Below are 23,444 nucleotides of genomic sequence, written 5' to 3' on the forward strand. Positions count from 1 at the left end.
GGGCTGGCGAGAGGAGGAGTGGGTGACGGTCCCTGCCCACTTGCTCTGCCGCTGCTGGGGCCACTGACACACTGCAGCCGGGGCTGCGCGTTGGGTGGGGCCCCGTCTGAGACTTGTGAGCACTGTGGTGGCACCTCTGGGAGCAGGCGTGGCGTGGATGGCTGCTGGCCAGTGGACCCCGCCTGGCCTCTGGCCCTCCCGGGCAACCACAGCCCCACCTCCTGTGGCCTCTGCCGCTTCGCTTGTGTTGCCGAGGGCAGCCACCAGGAGAAGTGCAGGCATGACAGCGGCAAACTGCAGATGAGGCCGCCACAGCTCAGAAAACCTCCAGGCAGCGTTTGCTGGGAGCCGAAGTCAGAACCAGTCACTGGTGAGGCTCCCTGAGCTGGGAGGGCGGCTCCTGCCTCCAGCGACCTTCCCACCCGCTCTCCCCAAAGAGCTGTGAGGTGACAAAGAGCCGCCCACTCCCAAGCCCCTGGCTCCGAGTGACAGCAACCTCCCGTGGGCGGCCCGAGCCTGGCAGCAGGTGCGAGCACACGGCCGCACGGAGAAAGCTCAGCGAGTGCCGCGCCACCTCTGCGTGCTCCTCGGGACCCCTGGAGAGGGGCTCTCACTCTTCTAATTAAAAACAGGAGAGAGGAGTTCCCGTCGTGGCGCAGAGGTTAACGAATCTGACTAGGAACCATGAGGTTGCGGGTTCGATCCCTGCCCTTGCTCCGTGGGTTAAGGATCTGGCGTTGCCATGAGCTGTGGTGTAGGTCGCAGACACAGCTCGGATCCTGCGCTGCTGTGGCTGAGGGTGTTGGCTCTGGCGTAGGCTGGCAGCTACATCTCCGATTCCACCTCTAGCCTGTGAACCTCCACATGCCGTGGGAGCGGCCCTAGAAATGGCAAAAAGACAAAAAACAAAACAAAACAAAAAAACAGGCGAGAAAACTCGCAATAGAACAAACTCTTCCAGTTGAGGCTGGGAGAGTCAGGAAAGGGAAAAAGGAAGAGTAGAGGGAGCAGAGCGAGAGAGGGGGCAGGACGGAGAAAGGAGGAAACCGGCGGTGAGCATGAGGAAGGACCTCGGGGACGCGGGCAGGTCGGGTGTCCCCCCCCCCCCCCGCCCCCGCCGGCTGTGCGCTGGGCCCCCTGTGGTCTTTGAAGTGTTGACACCCAGAGTGGTTTCTGGGCCCCTCACAGCCACCGCAGCTCCCCAACCCCTTGAGCTGCGGCCAAATTCGTATCCACCCAGACTTTATCGAGCACTGAACTTGCCTGGGGCACGGAATTCTGCCTGCGCGGATGTGGACGGAGGCGGCCCCGAGCGGCCAGCGGGGCCAGACATTCCGCTCTCGAGGCCCGTAGCTGAAGGAGACCCAGGTGGCCCTTCCTACCGGTGAGGAAACAGCTCCTCGGTTTAAGTCCGGACCAAGGCCTCAGACAGCAGGTGCAAGGACAAGAGCCGGGTCCGGGCCTTCTGACCAGGGTCAGGGACTTCAGCTGCTCCGTGTGAGGGGCAGACGGATCGGACGGCGGCCCAGCCTGGCCCAGGGTCTGCAGACTCGCACCTCGAGACCCACAGGTGGCTTTTGGGTGTCTGCGTTCAGAGTGACAGTGTGCAATCTTGGGTGTCTGCGTTCAGAGTGACAGTGCGCAATCTTCTGGGAAGAGGACCTGGGGCTTCAAGACCTTCTCTTTGCTGCTTTGTCAGGTTCCCTCAAACCTTACGCACATACAGGCAATCTTCAGAAGAGCCTAGATGTCATCACATCCTGACTCCTCCGTGAAGCCTGCTTGGTTTCCTCCCCGCCTGCTTCCCTCAGCCTCCCCTTCCACCACGCCAGCCCCAAGCCCTTCCCAAGCAACCCAGTGAACAGCCAGCTGTGCCCCCATGTTTGCCCTCATGTTTGCATAAATCATATGCAAACTCATGGTGGCTGCAGAGACAGGAAGCGGCGGCCTGGCCAGCCCTGCGGGGAGCAGCGTCTTATCACTGACAGGGTGAGAACTGCAGATGCACGGTGATAATAAAAAGCAGACAAACTTCAGCCACTGACAAGGGGCTGCTTTAACGCTCTGCAGACAACGTACACAATTACAGTCGCGTGCGGGACAAGCTGCACCATCGCCCACCTTGATGTAGCCCTGGAAACACACAGGAGCAGACAGTCTGTCGTCCCACGTGTGTAAAACCACCGCTCACCCCTGCCTCATCTTGACATGGTTCTACTTCCCACCTCTGCTGCGCCTGGAACCAGACGTGCTACAGACAGGCCACGACTCTCAACCATCTCCCTGCAGACGGCTCCCGATGCCTGTGGCTTCGATCGCGTCTGCGTTCTGGAAGACCTCTTCCCTCACCCCGTTTCCCAGAGCAGCCCCCACTCCCCACCGAGCGGGTCTTTGCTCGGAGGAACACAGACCCCTGGCGGCTGGCTGCTCCCCGCACCTCCAGCCAGGATCGCAGGCCCCTTGGGAGCCCGCTTACCTCCGAGTGGGAGGCCTGAGCTGGAACACAGAGCCTGCAGGTCTCTTTCAGCCAATGCCCCCAACACCTTTCTCCACCTTTTGTTCATAAAACAGTGAGCTTCAGAAGGAAGCGGCTCAGGAGGAGTGGGGGCTCCAGGCAGAGAAAGGGGACCCGTTCCTCCCGACACCTAAGTGAACCAACTGGAAATATCCCCCCCCACACCCCCTCTTCCGTGGGTCCCCACCCCACCCCAAGAAGGCGCCACCTCGCTGAGGTTGCCCTGACAGCAAAGGCCAAACATCCCTTTGAAAACACCTGGTCTGGAAACTTGAGAAGAGGCTCCTGCCACCGTCTGCCACCCACCCTCGCCTCCTCCCGACCCTGCCAAGCCTGTGGGACAGAGTGGCCCCGACGCGTCTCTCCAGACACTGAGACACGGCGGCCTGGACGGGAGAGCCAGAGCCAGGGCCTGTCTCAGGCGGCTGTGCACCTGCAGGGCCCATGGGCCCTTCCTCCGCCACGGGGGCCTCCCTTGCGGGTTCCTCCCTCCCCCTCCCGTCTTCCCCTCGCAGCCCATGTGGCTCGACCCCAGGCTGTTCCATGAAGGCCGCGGGGCAGAGGCTGCTCCCGGCACAGGCTCAACACAGGCAGGCTCTTTAGGAGGCGGAAGGTGGGCGCTCCGGTCCCGCCCGTCCCGTCTGGCATGAGGGCCACCTGTGCGTCCACCTGCTCCTCGAGGCGCGTGGGTGAGCCTGGTCCTCACCCGCGGGCACCTCTGATCTGAGCTGCTGCGCGAAGTGGCAACAGGGCTTATACCCGCCCGGGGCCCAGGGAACCAGACAGGTTTTTCCTTTCCTGTAACTCACGGTAATCACTGACCGTCGTAATTTCCTCCAACGCGCTGCAATCAAGGCAGACACGCACAACACCAGAGGAGAGCTTAAGCTGGCACGTGAGGCCAGGGACCTTGCGGGGCTGAGGGACGGGGTTGCTGCCTCTCCATGACCTGGGTCCGCCTCTGGCGCCGGCCTCCGGCCAGAGGAGCAGCGCCCCCACTGGGCAGAGCAAGGGCGGGAGGCACGTGCTCCTCCATCCATCCTGGGCTCCAGCCACTTCCTGGGCCGCGCTGGCGTGTGGCTTATCTTGAGCCCAGGCTTCTCTCGGGCCAATGGCTTGAGTGGACCAGGTCCCCAAGGGAAGCGGTGGCCTGGGGAGCCTCAGGAGGGCTGTGAGGCCCAGGGGGGAGGAAAGCCTCAGGTCACAGCAGAGGAGGAGGAGAGAGTGATTCCAGGGCAAGCTCCATGGGACGGTGCCCAGGAGGCGCCAAGGCCATGAACAACCAGGCTCGTGGCTTCCGGCAGCCTGGACCTGACTCAGACGTTCTTCAGGGCAAGTCGCCCACAGGAAACGTGCTTCCTCGTCCACTCGGTCCATCTGTGTAAGATCGCCTGCCCTCCTGCTTCCCTTTCACTCCCGGGCGTCTCTCCACGCAAGCGACAGAATGGGAAGTGAAAGCGAGGGACCAGGCGCGGGTGGGGCTTCCTGCCTGTGATCTGAGCAACCCTGGGTGGACCCTGCCTGCCCAGGACAGATCCCCTCTCTTTCATCACAGTCAAACCCACCACCACGGGTGGAAACGTCACCACGCGGCCTGGAACCTCAAACACGGCTGACATCCAGCTCCCACCACGAGACAGCGAACGCAGCCACTCGACTTAGAAATAAGGCGGCCTGGGAGCTCCCGTCGTGGCTCAGTGGTAACAAACCTGACTGGCGTCCATGAGGATGCAGATTCGATCCCTGGCCTCCCTCAGTGGGTTAAGGATCTGGCGTTGCCGTGAGCTGTGGTGTTGTTGGCAGATGCGGCTTGGATCCCACGTGGCTGTGGCTGTGGCGTAGGCTGGCAGCTGCAGCTGATTCGACCCCTAGCCTGGGAACCTCCATGGGCCGCACCTGTGGCCCCGCAAAGCAAAGCAAACTAACAAACAAGCATCAGGCCGCCCTGCAGCTCCGGCCAGCCTTCCTTCCCATCACCTTGCCTCCCTCCCAGCGCAGCCTGTCGGGACAGCGAGGTTGCGGGGCACAGGGGCGGCGGGACCCTCTGCCTGTGCGTGTCAGGCTGGGGTTTACGCAAGGGACCACGGCCCAGGAGGCTCTGACCCGGAGGCCGCAGACCTCGCCCCTGCTTCTCCTGTCTGCGCACAACGCTGGGGACCCACGGGTATATGCATTCTTATTAATTGACCTTTTGGGCTTCAGGAAGGCTCCCTGAGGACTTACAGTCTTACTTGCACTGGCCCCACATGGCCCAGGCCCCCCCGGCCCCCCAGGGGATGTTCCACAGGCTGATGGCTCCACGGTGGGCAAGGAGATTTGGCCACCACGGCAACACCCGCCAGCGGGGCTGTGGCTGGCTCTGCCCTGTCTGGACTGTGGCTTTGACACAGGGGGTCGGGTGGGGGGGGGTGCCAAGGACTGCGTGCCGCTCAGCCCCTGGAGGGCCTCGACCAGCGTCAGGAGCTGGCTGGGCAGACGGGGGGGTGGGCCCTTGCCGACCTTCTGGGGTCTCCTAGCAGAAGATTAATATCCTCGGGAAGGAGAAGCCTCCGAGCCGCGAGTCCTAACAGAGCCGAGGGGGTCGCCGGCCGCGAGCTGGGGGAAGGGAAGGGAAGCAAGGCTGAGAGGCACCGGCCCGAGGAAGGGGGTGGGCCCAGGTGAGCAGGTGCGCGCCGGGTGGGGGATCAGGAGGCCCTCATGGACCCCCGGGACCGGCAGCTGCAGGGCAGGGACCGTGCAGCTTCGTCCCTGTCCACCGGGCGCAAGGGACTGGGGGCAGGTTCCTCCGAGCGCAGCTTTGGGCCTCACGCAGCTCGTCCTAGGCCAAGGTGAAGTTTAGCAGTTCACGCGCTAACCCCCTGCCCCTCCATTCACTTCCTGGGCCCTGGGGACCAAGAAGCAACTCCCAGCCCTGCCTTCCAGGCAGTGGGGGCTCAGCGGCAGATAAAGACAGGCCAAGCATCACTGCAGTTCAGGGACAGACGCCTGGGAGCTGAGGGGTCCAAGCACGACAGGTCACTCTGCCCGGGAGGTGGGGGGGGTGTCAGGAAGTTCTCCGACAGCAACACTTGAGCAGGTAGCCTGGCTCGCAGGGGAGTGGCAGGAGGCCCCGGCGGGGAGCAGAGCCCCTGTGGCTGGGGCGGGGGAGGAGCCACACCCCCTGAACTTCACCCTCAGGTCAAAGAGCAACCTCGCAACCCTGACGGAAATTTGCACCCCCCTCAAGATGGGCATCTCAGCCGGCGTGGGCCCCAGATAACAGGGTGGCTTCCCCGAGCTGAGCGCCAAGAAGGAACTGGACACACAGGAAGGAAATGGGGGGGGAGCAGCAGGCAGCGCGCCCGCCCCCAGGGACTTCGGAAGACGCCTCCCAGGTGCCTTGATGCTCCCACCTGCAGAGCAGGACACAGAACAGAATAGAGGCCAGGACACGGGGTGTGTGGGACGGTGGTGCCCACGCATCATTAAGAGACGCCAAACAGCGAGGTGAACGCCGTCCATGAACCAACCCCCACCAGACACCAGCGTCGCTCCAAAGATCAGCAACATGAGGGCTGAGGGTCAAGGCCCAAGAGCCTCAGGAAAACACAGGGAAAGTCCTTCATGACCTGGCAAAGTCCAGGAGCCAGAAAAGATGAAAATGTCTTAATTTAAAACAAAAATTATGGCCCAAACACCGCCAACAAAGTGGAAAGACAAACAACCGCAGGCCATCGTGCCACTTACGAGGGGCTGGACTTCACATGCCAAGCGCTCTTACAGATCCGTGAACGAAGGGTTCAGAAAAAAAGACACACGAATGGTCCTTGAACACGCGAGCTGACCAAACTCCTTCGCAATAAGAGAAATAAATTTCAAAATGCGGCTGAGAAATCATTTCTCATGTATCTGATCAGCACAAGCCAAAGATTGCCCACATGCAGCCGGGGAGCCTTGGGGCCGGCGGTGTGTGAGTGGCACAAACCCCCGCAGAGGGAGGGTTCTCGTTCAGCAGGTTCACTTCTGAGAATCCACCAAAGTGAGGTCAAAAGCAGCGCTCGAAAACTTGAGTGAGTTCCATGCTGTTTGCCTCCAAGTGCCTCCCAAGGAGAAAGCTGGTCAATTCATCGTGGCAGGTACAGACAACGGGACAGGTACAGACAATGGGACATCTAAGGACAAGGGGACAGGTACAGACAATGGCCCAGGTAAGGACAATGGGACAGGTAAGGACAACGGGACAGGTGTGGAGAACGGGACATCTAAGGACAACGGGACAAGTGCGGACAGTGGGACAGGCAAGGACAATGACACAGGCACAGACAATGAGACAGGTACGGACAATGGGACAGGTACTGTGACAATGGGACAGGTACTGTGACAGTGGGACAGGTAAGGACAATGGGACAGGTACGGACAATGGGACAGGTAAGGACAATGACACAGGCACAGACAATGAGACAGGTACAGACAATGGCCCAGGTAAGGACAACGGGACAGGTACGGACAACGGGACAGGTACGGACAATGGGACAGGTATGGACAATGGGACAGGTACAGACAATGAGACAGGTACGGACAATGGGACAGGTACGGACAATGGGACAGGTACAGACAACGGGACAGGTACGGACAACGGGACAGGTACAGACAATGGGACAGGTAAGGACAATGGGACAGGTACGGACAATGAGACAGGTAAGGACAATGGGACAGGTACAGACAATGAGACAGGTAAGGACAGTGGGACAGGTATGGACAATGGGACAGGTAAGGACAATGGGACAGGTATGGACAATGGGACAGGTACTGTGACAATGGGACAGGTACGGACAATGGGACATCTAAGGACAATGGGACAGGTACTGTGACAATGGGACAGGTACAGACAATGGGACATCTAAGGACAATGGGACAGGTACGGACAATGGGACAGGTACAGACAATGGGACATCTAAGGACAATGGGACAGGTACGGACAATGGGACAGGTGTGGAGAACGGGACATCTAAGGACAACGGGACAGGTACGGACAATGGGACAGGTACTGTGACAATGGGACAGGTACGGACAATGAGACAGGTACTGTGACAATGGAACAGGTACGGACAATGAGACAGGTACGGACAATGGAACAGGTACGGACAATGGGACAGGTACAGACAATGGGACATCTAAGGACAACGGGACAGGTACGGACAATGGGACAGGTACTGTGACAATGGGACAGGTACAGACAACGGGACAGGTGTGGAGAACGGGACAGGTGTGGACAGCAGGACACGATGCCAGTGAGGAAAAGGGCACAGAGTTCTTCTGAACGACACGAGACGGTCTCCAAGAAACAGAATTAAGCTGGAAAGAACAGTGCACCACCCAAGTGTGGGCTGCGGTGTCTATTTCCCTCCAAAGAGAACAGGATGCAAAGGGGAGAAAGAGGAACCTGAGCTCTGCATGCTCAGGAATCCGGGGGGATGGGCAGAGCCCTGGGACTCGGCTGGGCGGCCAACAGTGCGCCGGCAACCTGGCCATCGCTCAAGTTCCTTTGTGGTGACCCAGTCAGGAGCACAGTGTCTGGGGAGCTGGACCAGAGCAGTCCGGAGGGCGAACAGCCAACCCCACATCACCAACGTGCACCTTCCTGGGGTCCTTTCACTGTAAACCCACAGCGAAGCATCCTGGGAAAATCTCAGAACCTCGGCAAATCCATGCACACGTGGCCCTCATGCCAGACCTCCGAGAGGCCGAGACTCCTGCTCAGATCCCATCCACCCTCTCACCGAGCCGCCTCCCCCGCAACTGGCTGGGGCTACCGGCAGGCCGGGAGCAGGAGAAGCCCTGGCGGCCTCGCTCTGCAGGACGTTAGTCTCATGAGAGGAGCAAATGAAGCCGGATGCCCACTGCCCAGGGCACGTCCAGTCACCACCTCGAGCCCACAGACCCGGCTCGAACGCTGCATGGACCCGGCCCCCAGAAGGTGTCCAGGACCCTGTGGTGGACACCACCAGCCCCTGCCCTCCCTACAGCACTGGGGTGGAGGTAAAGGAGGGGCTGGGTTGGGACCCCCCTCCCCTGGACAGCCGCAGGGGCGGGGGTCTTCCCGGGGGCTTTGGCACGGCCACAGCGACCCTTCCAGCAGAGGGAAGTCACAGCGTGGAGCAGCTCTGGAGAGCAGGCCCCTGAGCGGTGGCAAGGGTGTAAGCATTGAGGGGTGGCCGCCGTCCTGCCCAGGAGAGCCCAGGCCCCGGGGGTCCCTGCAGGCAGACTCTCGGGGCACTCAGAGCCCTGCTGAGCGTCCCTTCCTCACACCTCTCTGCTCTGAGGTCTCAAGGGCCTCGATGCGCCAGGGACGGTATTGGCAGTTGCTTTAGCTTTCGTGTGGGGGGAACAGGCCGAACTAAAAGGAAGTTTGAACCAGTCCTCAGACTCGGGGCATACTTAACTCTCCCTGAAATTCAGAGCTGCCATGCGGATTCTCCGGATGTTGGGTGGAAGCTTGTTCGGCTCAAGAATCCTGTCTTGCGCGGCTGTGAAGCAGACCCAGTTACAAACCATACGACGCAAACGTCTGAAGACCAGAAACAGGCTCTTTCCATAGGCAGATGCCTGGGTACCATCAGGACACCCAGGGCAGTGCCACTCAGGACACCAGGCCCAGGAAGCTGGCCGGGACCCTCCACTTTCTTCACAAACACCCAGACTGTAAGTCCCACCGTGATGTGCCCCCGGAGACGAACCGGGGTGAGCTGCAACCTCCGGTGTGAACAGCGAAACCCAGGCCAGTGGGCACCTGGTCCTGACCTCTGACCCACACCGCCACCTTCCCTGAGCGCCAGGAGGCGACCTGAGTTCTCAGTGACTGTCCATGGCAGGGGTGTGGGTCAAAGGGACATGCATGGGTCAAGGGACATGAGGGCCGTCAGCTTATCCCAGAGCCCTGGGGCAGACGCGGCGGCGAGGCCAGCTGAACCGTGGAGCCCTGAGCAGCCCCAGCTTCTCCAGCCATTTCCCCATCTTCTCCATTCCCTGTCTCCTTGGGGACAAGAAGCTGTTTTGAAGAGCAGACCCTACCTGGCCACACCACCCAGGCCTGGCCACCCCCTAGCCGTGGGGCTGTCACACAGGACAGAGCTACCTCAGTGGCCACCAGGGTCCAGCAGCACATGGGGCCCAGCGTGGGAGCCTTGGGGTGCTCCATGTGAGCTTTGGGGTGCTCCATGTGAGACTCAGGGTGTTCAAGGGGAGCCTTGGGGTGCTCCTGCAGGAGCAGACAAAGGAGACAACCAGGGAAGCTGCCCCAAACTGCTGCTTTGAAAGGAAGCCTCTCTCCCTCACTCCCCTCCATCGGGGGCTGACCCCCCCAGACTCATAGGGGCCAGAGCTTCCTGCCAGTGCCTGCACCCCGCTTCCCACCCAAGAGGATCTCCCCGCTCAGGCTCCACCGCTCAGACCCCTCCCCAGGTTGGGTCAGGCCAGGCTCCGCCGCCGTGGCAGGAACCACATCTGAGGGCGGGCATCGGGCGAGGGTGGGGGCCGCGCTGCCCCAGAGGCGTGGCCCGCGTCCCCTCCCGCGCAGATGTTTCCTGCTGACGCTGCACATTCCTGCTTTAACGCGATGCCCGCCCAGCATGAGGCACGTGGTGGAGATGTGCCGACCCAGCCCTTCATCTCGCTGTCGCAATTCATTCTCTTGGCAGAGGCTTGGGGGCTGAGCTGGAGTCTCGGTTCTCCACGGACGCGGGCTGCCCCCAACCCAGGGTGTGGCCGGAAAGGCAGCTGGGAGTGACGCATCACGGCCAGGGGAGCATCTGACCACAGCTTTCAGATGTGAGACGTGAGTGCCCCGAAGAAGCCCTGTGCCCTCCCCAGACGGCTGTCCCCACACACGGAAGCGTCTGAGAGCTCCGGCTGCCTCATCCTGAGGGCCTGTAAGGTGGCCGCCACCCCCCCGCCCCCACGCGACCCTGAGGGCAGCTTCTAGGGGATGCCCTTCTTCCCTGGGCTCTTCCAGATCAGCTCTGCCCTGCTCACTGGCTGGACGCTGGTCTGCACCCTTGGCCTTGATCCAACCCCCAGAGGGTGTCACACCTGCCAAGCCTCCAGGGCCTCTGCATCCCAGCCACCTGACAGCTGGGGTCTCTCTGGGACCAGCCTGCCCCTGGGTGCTGCAGGTCTGTCCCGTCTCAGAACGGCCCCTGCAGGTGCAGCTCCCTGCCCCACCCCCATCCCCGCCCTGTGCGGCTCCTGCGGCTTTCTCACCGAAATCACAGCTTTCTCACCTGAAATCACGGTGCCCCCTCACCGTGTCCACACTGGCTCCTTGCATTCATGCTCCACGCTGCGTTCTCACCTATATCTGCCCCACAAACACGCCTCCAGGGCGACATCAACTGCTAATGGTTTTAACTGTGGGACCGTCAGAGTAAAGGCGAGAGTAAAGAAAACTCTCGGGACAGCCGAGGTCAGTGGTTCTCAACCCTCGCCCTGGCCCAGGCTGCCTGCGCCCGCCTCGTCCACGCACCGCAAGGCACAGCCTACACGTCACGTTTGCCAAAACACGAGAACTGCTACCGAATTTAACCACACCCCACTATCACCTAGAAACTTACTGGCCTCAAAGCCAACTAAGTGGTCAGTGTCCAGAGTTCCCCAGTCATCTCACTTCATACAGCTGGCTTTTTAATCAGAATCCAAACAAGATCTGCCAACGCCGACTGGTCAGACGCCCAGGCCGAGTAACACCCTCCACCCTGTTTCTTTCTCGCCTTGTAGGAGGAGCTGAGCTCTCGGCCCCGTGGAGTTTCCCTCGTGGCTTCAGCGGGCAGCGTTCCAGGTCCCCGACCATCCTCTGTGCCCGTGTGTGCTGCAAGCCCCTGGTGGCTGTTTCCATCGTCCCATGAGCCCATGGGGCTCCTGCCCTGGACACAGTGATGGGCCTGCAGCCCCTCCAAGCTCCTCTGTCCCTTCCCACCTGCACTGACGGCCAGGCCTGTTTTTCTGTGATGGGGGGCTCGCCCCTTTCAGCCCTAAGGGCCCCTTGGCTTCCAAACCTGGATTCAGAGACCAGCCCAGGTCACAGGTCACAGGCTGCAAGGCTTCGAGTCCTGAACAGTTTCTATGAACAAAACAAACCAGGCGACAGCCCTGGCAGGTGTCGGTCCCTCAGTGCCCCTGCCCTGTAGGTGCCCAGGTTCCGCAGCGGGGCTCCTGCCTCCTCCAAGGGACCCTTCTCCCACAGGGTGTCGGGGGGCATCTGGGGAGACCCGTGCACGACGGTGCCAGGCAGGCCTCGTGGGGGCCCTGCGCGTCCTCCTGCTCCACCAACTTCCCACCGCATTCCCTGGTTCAGAAGTTGCCTCGTCAACACCATGGCAGGATCTGAGCTCCCCACAGCAGCTCTCAGACTCTGGCCCCTCCGTCCTACCCCCATCCCCTTCCCCAGATGCCTTGGACAAGAGGACACGCTGCCTGTTCAGCAGTCCCCCCATTTCATTGGCAGGAAGGAGGTTCCCATTCAGAAAGCAGGACTTTTCACCTCCTCCTTAAATCCAAGATAATCTAGGACCTGGGCTGTAGGTATAGCTTTCTGGCACCCTGGTCATTTTGGTCAAACAAAATGCCCCAGCCTGTGTCCTGACCTGCACACCCTACCTGCTGATGGGTGCAGAAAGCCCCCAGCTGTCCTGGGTGCAAAAGCAGGCTCTCCCTTCCCCACCGTGAGGCTGTGTCCGGTGAGACCCTCCCCTGCAGACACGGGCACACTGGGCACGTGCTGAGATGCTAGGAGAACCAACTGGATCCGGAACATTCTCCCGCCCCGCCCTCTCACCCACGATTTCTCCAGCCTCACACCCTGGCTGCCCCCACGGCCTCCCCTGCCTGTTACTGGTGCATGTCCACCCTCTGCACCTCCCCTGCTCCCCGTTTCTACCAGAACAGAACCCAAATCTCTGTGCCAGGCCTGTGACCCTCTATTGCCGCAGAATAAGAATTAGTGACTTAAAATGATAACAGGCATCGACTGGCCTCACAGATTCAATGCGTCAGAATTTGGGGTCTCGGCATGTCTCACCTGAAGACTTGCCTGGAGCCAGCAGCCCCCCATGCCGCCCTTCACGTGGCTGGGGGCTGGTGCTGGCTATTGGTGGTTCCCACGGCACAAGCCTCTCCCAGGCAACTAGCCCGTCCTTGGACAATGGCAGCTGGCTTCCCCCAGAGCAAGGGTCCCCAAGGACAACACCCCTGCCTCTGACCCTAGCCCCGGAGAGCGCACAGCATGCAGCACCCACATCCCGCTGACCCTGCCAGACCTCGGCGTCCAGGGAAGAGGTACTGGGTGCTACCTCAGGAGAGAGTGCAGCTGTTTGCTCACCTCCACACTGGCATCCGAGGCCCCCCAGCCCATCCCACCGCCTGAGGAGATGCACAAGCGACGCCTACATGTTAAAGTCTCACTCCCTGCAGGGGAGAAACCTGTGTGATTTTGTTCACACGAGCACAGGGACTTATAGCGGCACCGAGGGCCAGCATGGCGTGAGCAGGAATTGAGGGAGCAGGTGGCCAGCTGGCCAGGGCCACGTCCCAGGCTGCACGTGAAAGGCCTCTCCCCCAGGGCTGGTCAAGTGGATGGTACCTTGACAGATGCGCCTGTCTCTGCAAACACTGAGCCCCAGCCCCCTGACAGTTTCCCAGGTTTCCCTTTACACAAAGCCCCCTTCTGCGGAGAAAACTCTGACCCCCATTTTATATACAGACATTGCATGCAGCTGCCGTGAACGAGCAGGGAGCACCCACCACAGGCCTCCCACCCCTCCTCTCTGCCGTTTGAATCCTTCGTGGTCCAGGTTCCCTGGAGGACACGGCCGCATTTGGGGGAGGCTGTGAAACAGCTCAGAGAATCACGCAGCAGCTCAGTCTGGCACCGTCGTGCAGAGGGGCGGCCAAGCCTGCTGGCCCCTCTGCTCACTGAGCTCGTTTCCAGTCTGTGCATCCCCAGTTTCTCTTTGCCACTCCTCCAGCATCACCTGGTGACCTTCTGATGCTTTGGGTCATTGCTCATCAGACCCAGCCTTTTTTTCAGATGGCACTCCATTCTGTGCAGGCCTTGTCAGTGCCTTTATTATTGATCTGCATTGACATTCTTCCAGCCCACCTCCACCCGTGCCAGGGATGGCTGTGCCACCTGGAATCTGACCCACCTGAGGCATAGTGGGTGGTGGGATTAGAGGCTGGTGAAAGAGAAAAGGTCTCTGAGGAAGGACAGCTGGGGCTGTGGGGGGCTCTCCAGCCAGTACCTGCCCCTGTTAGCACGGAAGCCCCCAGCCAGGGCCCAGTGTGAGCTGGGGGCAGCATTCCACTGTGTTTGCCCTTCTTGGGCTTTTCTCAGGCTTGGCGCCTCCTTTTCTCATGTTTAGTCAACAATCTTCCACTCCCATCACAACTTGCCCCGTGTTTGCCCACCAGGGCTGCCTGTCAGCTGCAGGAGCCCACAGAGCTGGTGCCCCGGGGCGCCCAGCGGCCCCCACACTCCTCACCCGCCTGTCATTTGCTTCTGACACCGGGGTCTGAAGTCTGGTCCAGGTGCCGTGGGTCCAGCTCCACGGCAACTCCACGGGATCCCCAGGCTAATGAGAGCGCTGAGTGGCAACCGGGGGACAGGGAGGGAGCGCTGCCGTGGAGACAGCCCAAGGCCAGCAGTTACCACGGCGCTGGCAGATCCCAGCTCAGCCTCGAGGTCCTGTCAGCTGGAAACATCCTGCTCCCTGAACTGTCCGCACGGAAACTCTGCAGCCAAATGCTCTGCCCTGAATGCAGCCCCCACAGCCTCACATGGAAGCTCTGAACTCAGCCCTGGCTGGTGTCGTGGCCAAAAGGCCCCCAGGGCGGTCCCTCTGTCCGTCCGTCCAACCCCAGGGACGGGACCCTGAACTCAGAAGGCCCCATGGAGCTTCAGGGAGGGGGCGACAAGGGCAGCCTGGGCCCTGGACAGCAGGGTGGTGCATCCACCCCCTACACACCACGTCCATGCCCCCAACCCGCCTCCCCGCAGACCCCAGCACCGAGAGACCCGCGGCCGCCCCTCAGACCAGGCTGCCCCCTCGCCCGGGCCCCAGTGCCCCTGAAGACGGCACCCCTGTGTCAGCGTCCAGGCCCTCCCCGCCAAAGATACCTTCACACAGGAGTGCGGGGACACAAGGAGGCGAAAGGGGCCACGTGAGGAAAGCCCACGGAGCGCCCACCCTCTTGGCTCCCTGAGGAGCCCAGAGAGGCCAAGCAACTGGTCCAAAGTTGAACAGCCCTGAGTGGCAGCCTTGATGTGAGCTGAGAACCAGGCTTTCCGACTCGCTCTCCCCGGGGAAGGCATTAGGAGGCCAGATTCTGCCTCAAAAGGGTGAATCGGAGGGTGGCCACCCCACTAGCGCATGGGCCCCTGCCAGCCGTCCCGGCCACCCCACCTCCACGTGGGCAGGTTCTCCCAGACGTACCAGGACAGGCGCCAGCAGCATCCGACCTCCCAGCGCCGCCCAGATCCCGCTGAGAATCAGGGAGCTGGGCTCAGCAGGCACCACCTGGTACACAGCCTCCAGGCTCCTCTGCAGCCGGCGGGGCCGTGTCCAGCGATCGCTGTCACGGGTGGGGCGTGGGGGCCATGCCAGGCCTGCTCACCCTTGAACTGCCTGCAAGCTCACAGCACAGCTCATGAGCCGGGGGAGAACGGACTTTCCAGAGCTGAAAAGACTTTCTCCATCACTGTCCCACGTTGCGGTGTTTCACGTCACCACACAAATGCTGGACAGGGACTCGGTCCAGGATCACCCAGCCCTGAACAAGACTCAGAAAAGCTCACAGAAAACGCAGTCCCTTGAGTCTGCCTGAACCACCCAGGCTCCTATAAAACACACCAGGCTCCTTGCTGGATTCAAATCCCAGCAGCTCAGATTCAAACCGCACCTGACCCAGGCCCAGGCCCAGAAGGCCAGCTTCGCCTCCAACTCCCAACCCGCAAGGGCCTGGGGGAGGCTGACAGGAGGGCAGACGGAGGCACGCCCCACACACGCTCTTGGTGAGGAAGGCCGTCTCTGCCCTCCTCGCCCATCCCTCGTTTCTCTGGGAGAAGAGCGTAGAAACGTCTAGAGATGAATCCTCCAGGCTTTCGGTTTTGCAGGAGGCGTTGCTTTGAGAGGAAACACTTCTCTTTCATGCCCTCTTCCTCCCCACCCCCACCCCTGTCCTCCCAGGAATCACAATGCAGAAGAAATGCACAATGGAATACTACTCAGCCATAAAAAAGAACGACATAATGCCATTTGCAGCAACATGGATGGAACCAGAGACTCTCATCCTGAGTGAAGTGAGTCAGAAAGAGAAAGACAAACACCATATGACATCACTGATACCTGGAATCTAATATACGGCGCAGATGAATCTTTCCACAGAAAAGAAAATCGTGGACTTGGAGAACAGACTTGTGTCTGCCCAGGGGTGAGGGGGAGGGAGCTTGGGGTTAACGGATGCAAACCATTGCTCTTGGAACGGATGGACAATGAGATTCTGCTGGGTAGCATTGAGAATTCTGTCTAGATACTTACATCGCAACACGACAACAGGAGGAGAAAGAATGTCTACGTGTGTGTAACTTGGTCCCCATGCTGTGCAGAGGAAAAAATAAATTAAATAAATAAATAAATAACAAAAGAAGTGCGATTTTTCAGAACAGAACCCACGAGAGCTCACAGCATTGCCCACAAGCCCTTTCGCAGCCCCTGCTGGCAGTGGCCTCAGTTGGCCGTGCATTCCTGGGGCGACAGGAGGCTGCACGGCCGCCTCGCCCTCAGGTCAGAGGTGCTGGATGCTGCTTATGGCCCCATCAGGACTGTCACTCAACAAACACGGCAGGAGCATGTGCCCCTCTCCCCAGCCTGCACCCCCTCGTCATTTCTGAGGGGGAAGAGGCTTCCTCCCACGCGGGTCACAGAGACCCCAGGAGGAAGAGGAGGAAAGGCCAGTCCTTGCAGAGGCTTGGGAGGGTTGGCCCGCAAAACACAGGTCGGAGCGTGGGTGTCGCCGAGCCACACGCATAGAGAGGTGTGTTCTTTCCCGGAACCACAGTTCAGGAGCCTTGCCCTGCAAATAACCAGTCAATGAGCCTGTGTGTTAAACAACTAAAAGCAGCCGGCCGAGGTTTAAGGACCCAAGTCTCAGACCTCCCGCTTAGCCAGGACCCGCGCCCAGCCTGTCAGGCTCAGACCAGCCGCCCGCAGGGACCAGCATGATCGGGTGTCGACTGAGCAGCTTGCAGTTTGGTCGCACTCACTGTGCTGCCTGTTCCAGACGGGAAACCCCACTCACAGGGGTTTGAGAAGAGGGAGTGGAGGAATGTCTGGTCCTCAAACTGTAGTAGTTTCGCCCACGGGAGGTGGACCAGGCTCCCGGCCCCGCTAGAACTCCGCAGAAGGCTCCGTTACAGACCAGTCAGGCGTCGGAGGGCATCCGGCGGATTCGCCTTGGCGCTTGGCAGCTGATTACGAGGCGGTGAAGTGGTTCTGGCTATGACGGAATTTGCAAGCTCAGAGCGAATGTCCTCATGCCTCCCATGTACCAGCCAGCAACCAGGCCACTACCTGGCCGTCAGGTGGATGGGGCTGCAGCCTAGCTTCTTAGCTCAAACAGCCAGGGCTCCCAAAAACAGGGGCATGTGGTGACCCATCCCCTAAAAGGGAACCCCCGCCTGGCCCAACCTCCCGAAGGAGAACTCCTCCCTCTGGGATGTGGGGCAGTGGGGCTGTCCTGCCCAAGCTGACCCTGGGCTTGGGAAGTGACTCAGGCCACCCCCCCAGCTCTTACCCAAGGACCCCTCCCCTTTCCAAGACTGGCTACATCCCAACTCCTTCGAAAACCTTGGCTACAGTCCTGGTCCGCCTGCCCCCGCCACGAACGCCACCCACCCCACTGAGACCTGCTCGTGCCCGTCAGGGGCGCATGCTGGGTGATTTCCCTGCAGGGCCATTTACTCCTAGGACTTCCAACTCTGCATGTGCCTCTCACGCCCAGTCAGCTCTCGGTGTGTGGGCCATGCAGGAGACACAGCAGCGGAGCTCAGAAAACGAGTGCCAGTGAAAGGGCATGCCCTCAGTGACTCTTACAATTCGTTACTTATGAAAACAGCATAGCATAAACCACGAGAAAGGAGGCAGGTCATTTCAAACCCAGTATGATTTTGCGATGAGACACCTCCTCCCGGTTCCAACCCTTTCCCACGGATTGGCTCCTCCTCCCATCCTGGCCCCACCGCCTCCCAAGCTGAGCAGGTCACTCTGACACCCTAAATCTGAGGTTCTCTCAAGTGTCCAATAAACAGAGCAGAGGTGTGCAGCAGCCTGGGACCCTTAGCCTCAGGGATTCCGCAAATAGCTTTTTTTTTTTAAGACAAAATCCACATATAAAATTAACTATTTTAGAAGTTCCTCTTATGGCTCAGTGGTAACGAACCCAACAAGCATCCATGAGGATGCGGGTTTGACCCCTGGCCCTGCTCAGTGGGTGAGAGATCCGGCGTTGCCGTGACCTGTGGTGTGGGTCCCAGAGGCCGCTCGGATCCCGCGTGGCTGTGGCTGTGGTGGAGGCCGGCAGCTGAAGCTCCAATCCGACCCCCGGCCTGTGCACGTCCACGTGCTGCAGGAGCGGCCCTGAAAAAGAAAAACCTGACATGAACCAGTTGAATCGTTTCGGGGGGTGCAGTCTAGTGGCATTCAGTCCACCCACAAGGTCATGCAGCCATCAGCCCCATGTAGCCCCAGGATACCGTCGCCGGCCCAGGATGTCACTCTCCGGCCCTCCCCAGCCCCATGCAGCCGCCAATCCGTTTCTGTTGGCAGGCCTGCTGCGCTCAACACTTGGTGTCAAGGGGTTGCACGTGTGCAGCCGCGTGGGGACGCAGTTTCGAGGTTCCCCTGCTGCCGCGTGTACCCTGCCCCCTCCCTCCCTGGGCCAAGCAGTGCGGAGGTCCCCCGTTTCCCTGCCTGGGCCGCCGGCCTGCAGGCCTGAGGACGCCCCCGTTAGGGAGCGCCCAGGGGGGCCTGTGGCAGAGTCTGCCCCTCCGCGTCAGGACGTTGCAGGCTCAGTCGTCTTCCTGTGCGGCCGCTGGCCACTCCCAAGGAACGTGGTCAATCTGGAGCGGGGAGAGCCAGGGTGCGGTTCCCAGGGCCAAACCGTGGGGTGGCCACACACGAATGGACCTGTCCTTGCTCAGACCTGTCCACGGCCTGCTGATGAATGAAGGGCGGAAACTGTAGCTAGTTTGTCTGTGCAGGAACACATCGCATCTTCCTAAAACACGCACCCAAACACGAACACCTTCAAGAGAAACCACTTCGGAGGTCCTCTGGCCGCCGGTGGTTTCTGTGTCCGTCTCTGGCACCGAGGAGGAGGGGGCTGGGAAAGCGTTTGCCTCCTGGGCAGTGACGCCGCACACAGCACCCCGCAGCCCTGGGAGCCCCTTGCCAGGGCCACGCGCCACGGCGATGGGCCCTCATGGGCTCCCTGAAAGCGCCGCGGTGCTCCCAGTCTCAGCGCAGGAACACGGCCCAGACTGGCCCCTCTGGAGAAAGAATCTCGTTCTGTTTTACCTCCGCCGCCTCCCCCTCCAGCCTCCCAGTCAGGCCTGGACACCCAGCAGGCGGCCCTCGCGGGGACACGCCGCCCACGGAGGGGGAGCTGCATTTGAAGTTGCTCCGAGCCAGATGAATAAGCTTTTCATGCTCCCCCACGCTGGACTCCGCCAGAATGTCAGATGGTAATTAGCAGCAGACCCGGGTCCGGCCCTGGCGATTTTATCATCAGACTTCTTGGGTTTCAAAGTGAACGGCCGACATGAAATGGTGGCGAGTGGCCTCTCAGTCGGGCCCATGGGGCCTGAGGCATCTTGGGCCCAGGAAGACCCCCAGCTGGAGCAGGCCTCGGGGTCTGCATGGATGCCAGTGGCCCTGTGATGCCCCTGGGCCCTCTGCCTAGCTATGGCCACTGCCATCACCCCGCGTTCCGGGGCCCATCACCCTGTGTCCCCAGTTCAGCAGAGATTGGCCACCATGGCCTCCCAGGCTGGCTGGCGAGCAGAGCTCCACCTGTGCGCCCTGGTGGGGGGGGGGGCAGGTGGAGTTGGGGGGCGCGGGCTGCCGTCCGCACTCGGACAAAGGCTGTGCTCGGGAAGCGGAGGAGACTTGGAGGGAAAGCGTGGCCGGACCCTGAGACGCCCTCTGCCCCTCTCGAGGTCCTTTGCCCCGGGAAGGGCTCTGCACCCTGGACATGCAGCTACGGGTCCACAGCAGGGAACTCCTGCCCCGATGCCAGCCTGTTCCCCCGGGCGGCCAGAGCAGGAGGGCCTCAGGGCAGGGCCCAGGCGGGGGGGTCACGTCCCTCTTACTCCGGCGCCAAGCCCGCCGTCCTACACCCCGGGCTACCGTTCCTGGGAGTTTGTGCAAAGGACAGAACGAGAGAAGAGCCAGGCGGTCTCTGCAGGCTTGTTCATCGTTCAAGGGGAAGCGGAGATTCGAGCAGGGTGTCCACCAGCAGCATTCACACAACCAAGTCTGACGCAGCCTCCGGGCTTCATGGACGGTCATGCAAATCTTGCCGCGAGGTTTTAAATTTTAGACATCAAGCCAGAAAACAGTAACACAGAACACGCAGCCCTAATTTTGAAAAGCCTGAAAACACAGCCACGTGTGTTTAAAGCAGAGACGAAGAGCTAAGGGTTCGGAGATGGTCCTGGTGGCCACCGAGGGCACCTTCGCTTCTGTTCTTTAAGCAGGAGAACACCAGCCATCGTGGGATTTTCAAAAACAAGCCCCTCAAAATCGGTTCTCGGAGGTGTTGAAGGAGGGGCCCAGCCCCGGCCCAGGGAAGCCAAGCCACACCTGCTGGAGGGTCGCCCGCCATCAGGCCCGGGTTTCGGTGTCTCCCAGGAGGCCAAAGCCTGTGGCCGGGGAGAGGACGCCCTCCCAGGATCCCCCCAGGTCCCTCCAGGGCACCTGTGGCCTCCTGGCTCTCAGGGACTCACAGGACCCCCCCCCCGTCCTCGTCCAGGTCCACCCCGGTGAGGACACGGAGGGCCTCTCCCCAAGCCGGTCGGCAAACCCTCTCCCGTCCAGGCGCGTGAATTCTCCTGTTGGGTTACACCTTGGGAAACTTCTGCTGCTGTCTGGCTACCTCTGTTCCAGCATTCAGCCTGGCCACACCTTCTCAATAACGGAAATGCATCCCTCAACAGACCCTGTGTGCCAGGAAGAGCTCGCGCCCCACGTGGGCGGACCCCAGAGGAACAGACAAGGCGCACGGGCCGGCCCGGCTCTGACAGGTCCTGGGGCCCTTCCCTGCAGGTAGGTCCTGCACCCCCTTGTCCCCGAGGGTCCTGGCAGAGTGTGCAGCCCCTGCCCACCCTTGTCTTGCTCACACACAGCGGAGAGAACACCGGGTGGCGGGGGAGCTCCGCCAGGCTCTGTCTGCTGGACTGGGACCTGGAGCGCCTGGCGCCAGAGGGGCCTCTCCCACCAGGAGCGGGGTCTGCGGTCCCTGCCACCCACCGAGAGCACACGCGTGTTGTCAGCAAAGAAGGGGCTCCAGTCGGCAAGGCCGGAGGGACCCTGACCCTCCCAGGGTGAAGAAGGACCAGGGAGAGCTTGGGTCCACGCGTGCCGGCTCTGCCAAGCCGGAGTCCATGGGACGCGACGGGAAGAGGGCACGTGGGTGTCTTGCGTTGAACAAGACACTACACAGCATTTGCACACCCATGTTCATAGAATAACGCACGGTAGCCAGAATGCAGAAGCAGCCCGAGTGTCTGCTGGCAGATGGACGGCCAAACAAAATGGTCAATGGAACATTATTCAGCCTTAAAAAGGAAGGAAACTCAGACACGGCTCCAGCACAGACGAACCCCGCGGGCGTCGGGCTCGAAACACCGAGGGATCCCACTCACAGCCGTCTCTGCCGTCGACAGATCCGCAGAGAGAAGACTGCGGGGTGGGGCGGGGCGGTGCGCAGCGGAGACCGAGCTGCGGTTTGGGACGGTGAGTCCTGGAGATGACGGCGGGACGGCTGCCCAGCGAGCGAGTGTGCTCGTCGTCCCCGACACATGCTTAAAATGGTTGAAACGGTCAGTTTTAGGTTGTGGCAAGAGCCCACGTTTTACTGCAGTTAAATGAAGTTTTAACTATGGACGGGACCCCAGTCACGGGAGCGCGTGCACACACGTGCAATCACACACAGACACACGGCAGAGGAAGAAAAGCACCGCGAGCCTGGCGGCCGCAGCCCCAGCAGAGAGGTAACGCAGCCCCCAGCCTGATCTCTGCTGTGACTTCCAGGTTTCCCGAGGGGGAGCACTGCCCTACGGAGCAGACGTTATAAAACACACGTCTTTCCCCACTGAGCCCGCTCGCCGGGCTTTCAGCCGCCACACAATGGGTCATTCAGCGGCTCAGCCCACTGCCCCCGCTCGGCCGCCGTAAATCAGCCCCTCGGCCCGGCTCCTGCCCCCGCTGTCGCGCGCCCCTCCCGCCTGCACACCCGCCCGGCGCCCACACCCAGCCCCTGGAGAACGGTGACCCGCACGGAGGCGGTGCTGGGCGCCAGCCAGCACCTTTCATCTCCTGGAGGGAGAGACGCGCTCCCAGCTGGGCCACTCTCCTGTCGCCTCAGCTCTCGGGAAAACAAACAGCATCGGTGGCATCTCCCAGGGCTATTACGCACATTCCCCAAACGGATGATTGTCTTTCTACAAGGCACATTCTTGGTGCGGTGCCATGCCTCCGTGCCAGAGCCCCAGACCGTCTTCCTGCATTCCTGGGCCGTGACACCACCACGCCACGGCCTACTGTGCTCAGCCAGATGTGTGCGGAGCTGCCTGCCACGCTGGCTGGCTTGGGGCAGATGGATGCTGCAGGCAGGGGTGGCGGCCGCCAGGGTGAGGGGCTGCCTGTCCACCTCCTGGCAGAGGGTCCAGAGCCCAGCCTTGACACCTCCTGCCTGCTCCAGGACCTGGTCCAGTGGTGGTCACCGTCGCCTGAGCCCTGGGGTGACCATCCCGTTTCCTGATCTGCAGACAAGGGGCCCCAGTGGGTTGGAAGGCCAAGGGCGCCCAGCAGGACTGAGGAGGGCCTTGCTCCCGGCCCCGAGCTCCGTTGGGAGTGGCCAGCCAGCGACTGAAAGGTCAAGCCACAAGGGTCAAAACAGCCTTCAGTCTGCTCCAGCCGGATGGACCAGGACCACTTGACCCAATAAGCACGTGGCGGGCCCAGGCCAGGAAGACCCCACCGGGAGCAGATCACCCCAGGAGCCACCCGGGAGAGCCCATGCCCAGGGCTGGCAGGCCGAGGTCATCTTCCTCTGAGCTGCTGGGGTGGGGGGTCCAGGGGAGGGGAGACCCACCTCCCCTCTCACCTCCAACCCACGGGGGATGACGTGGCCCTGAGTATGAGAGCCGCTCTCACCCATTCTTTTTTTTTTTTTTTTTTTTTTTTTGTCTTTTTGTCTTTTTGCCTTTTCTAGGGCCGCTCCCGTGGCATATGGAGACTCCCAGGCTAGGGGTCTAATCGGAGCTGTAGCCCCCAGCCTATGCCAGAGCCACATCCATGCGGGATCCAAGCCGCGTCTGCCACCTACACCAGAGCTCATGGCAACACCAGATCCTTAACCCACTGAGCAAGGCCAGGGATCAAACCCGCAACCTCGTGGTTCCTAGTCGGATTTGTTAACCACTGCGCCACGACGGGAACTCCCCGTCACACCCATTCTGAGTGCTTATTCCCAGTGCCGGCTGAGAATTCGGACCTCCTGCCTGAGCTGCGTGACCCCGGACCAGTGGCTCACCCTCTCTGTGCCATGGTGTCTTCGCTCGTAAACGAGGATGATGGTGCAGCACATCCCGGCTGTCTGTGCACTGAGCCTGGGTCCC

At 61.1% G+C, this 23,444-nt stretch overlaps 1 long non-coding RNA gene across 2 annotated transcripts; it reads left to right on the plus strand.

Moving 5' to 3' along the window:
- On the plus strand, window positions 842-15,861 carry LOC106505369. 2 transcript variants are annotated; one of them, XR_002336888.1, is made up of 3 exons: window positions 842-4,215; window positions 10,192-10,328; window positions 11,267-15,861. It is a non-coding gene; the product is annotated as an uncharacterized LOC106505369 (long non-coding RNA). The 2 variants fall into 2 exon arrangements; XR_002336887.1 differs by lacking the exon at window positions 842-4,215 and adding an exon at window positions 4,321-4,679.

This window comes from Sus scrofa, chromosome 12 (assembly GCF_000003025.6).
Source record: "Sus scrofa isolate TJ Tabasco breed Duroc chromosome 12, Sscrofa11.1, whole genome shotgun sequence".
NCBI lineage: Eukaryota > Metazoa > Chordata > Mammalia > Artiodactyla > Suidae > Sus > Sus scrofa.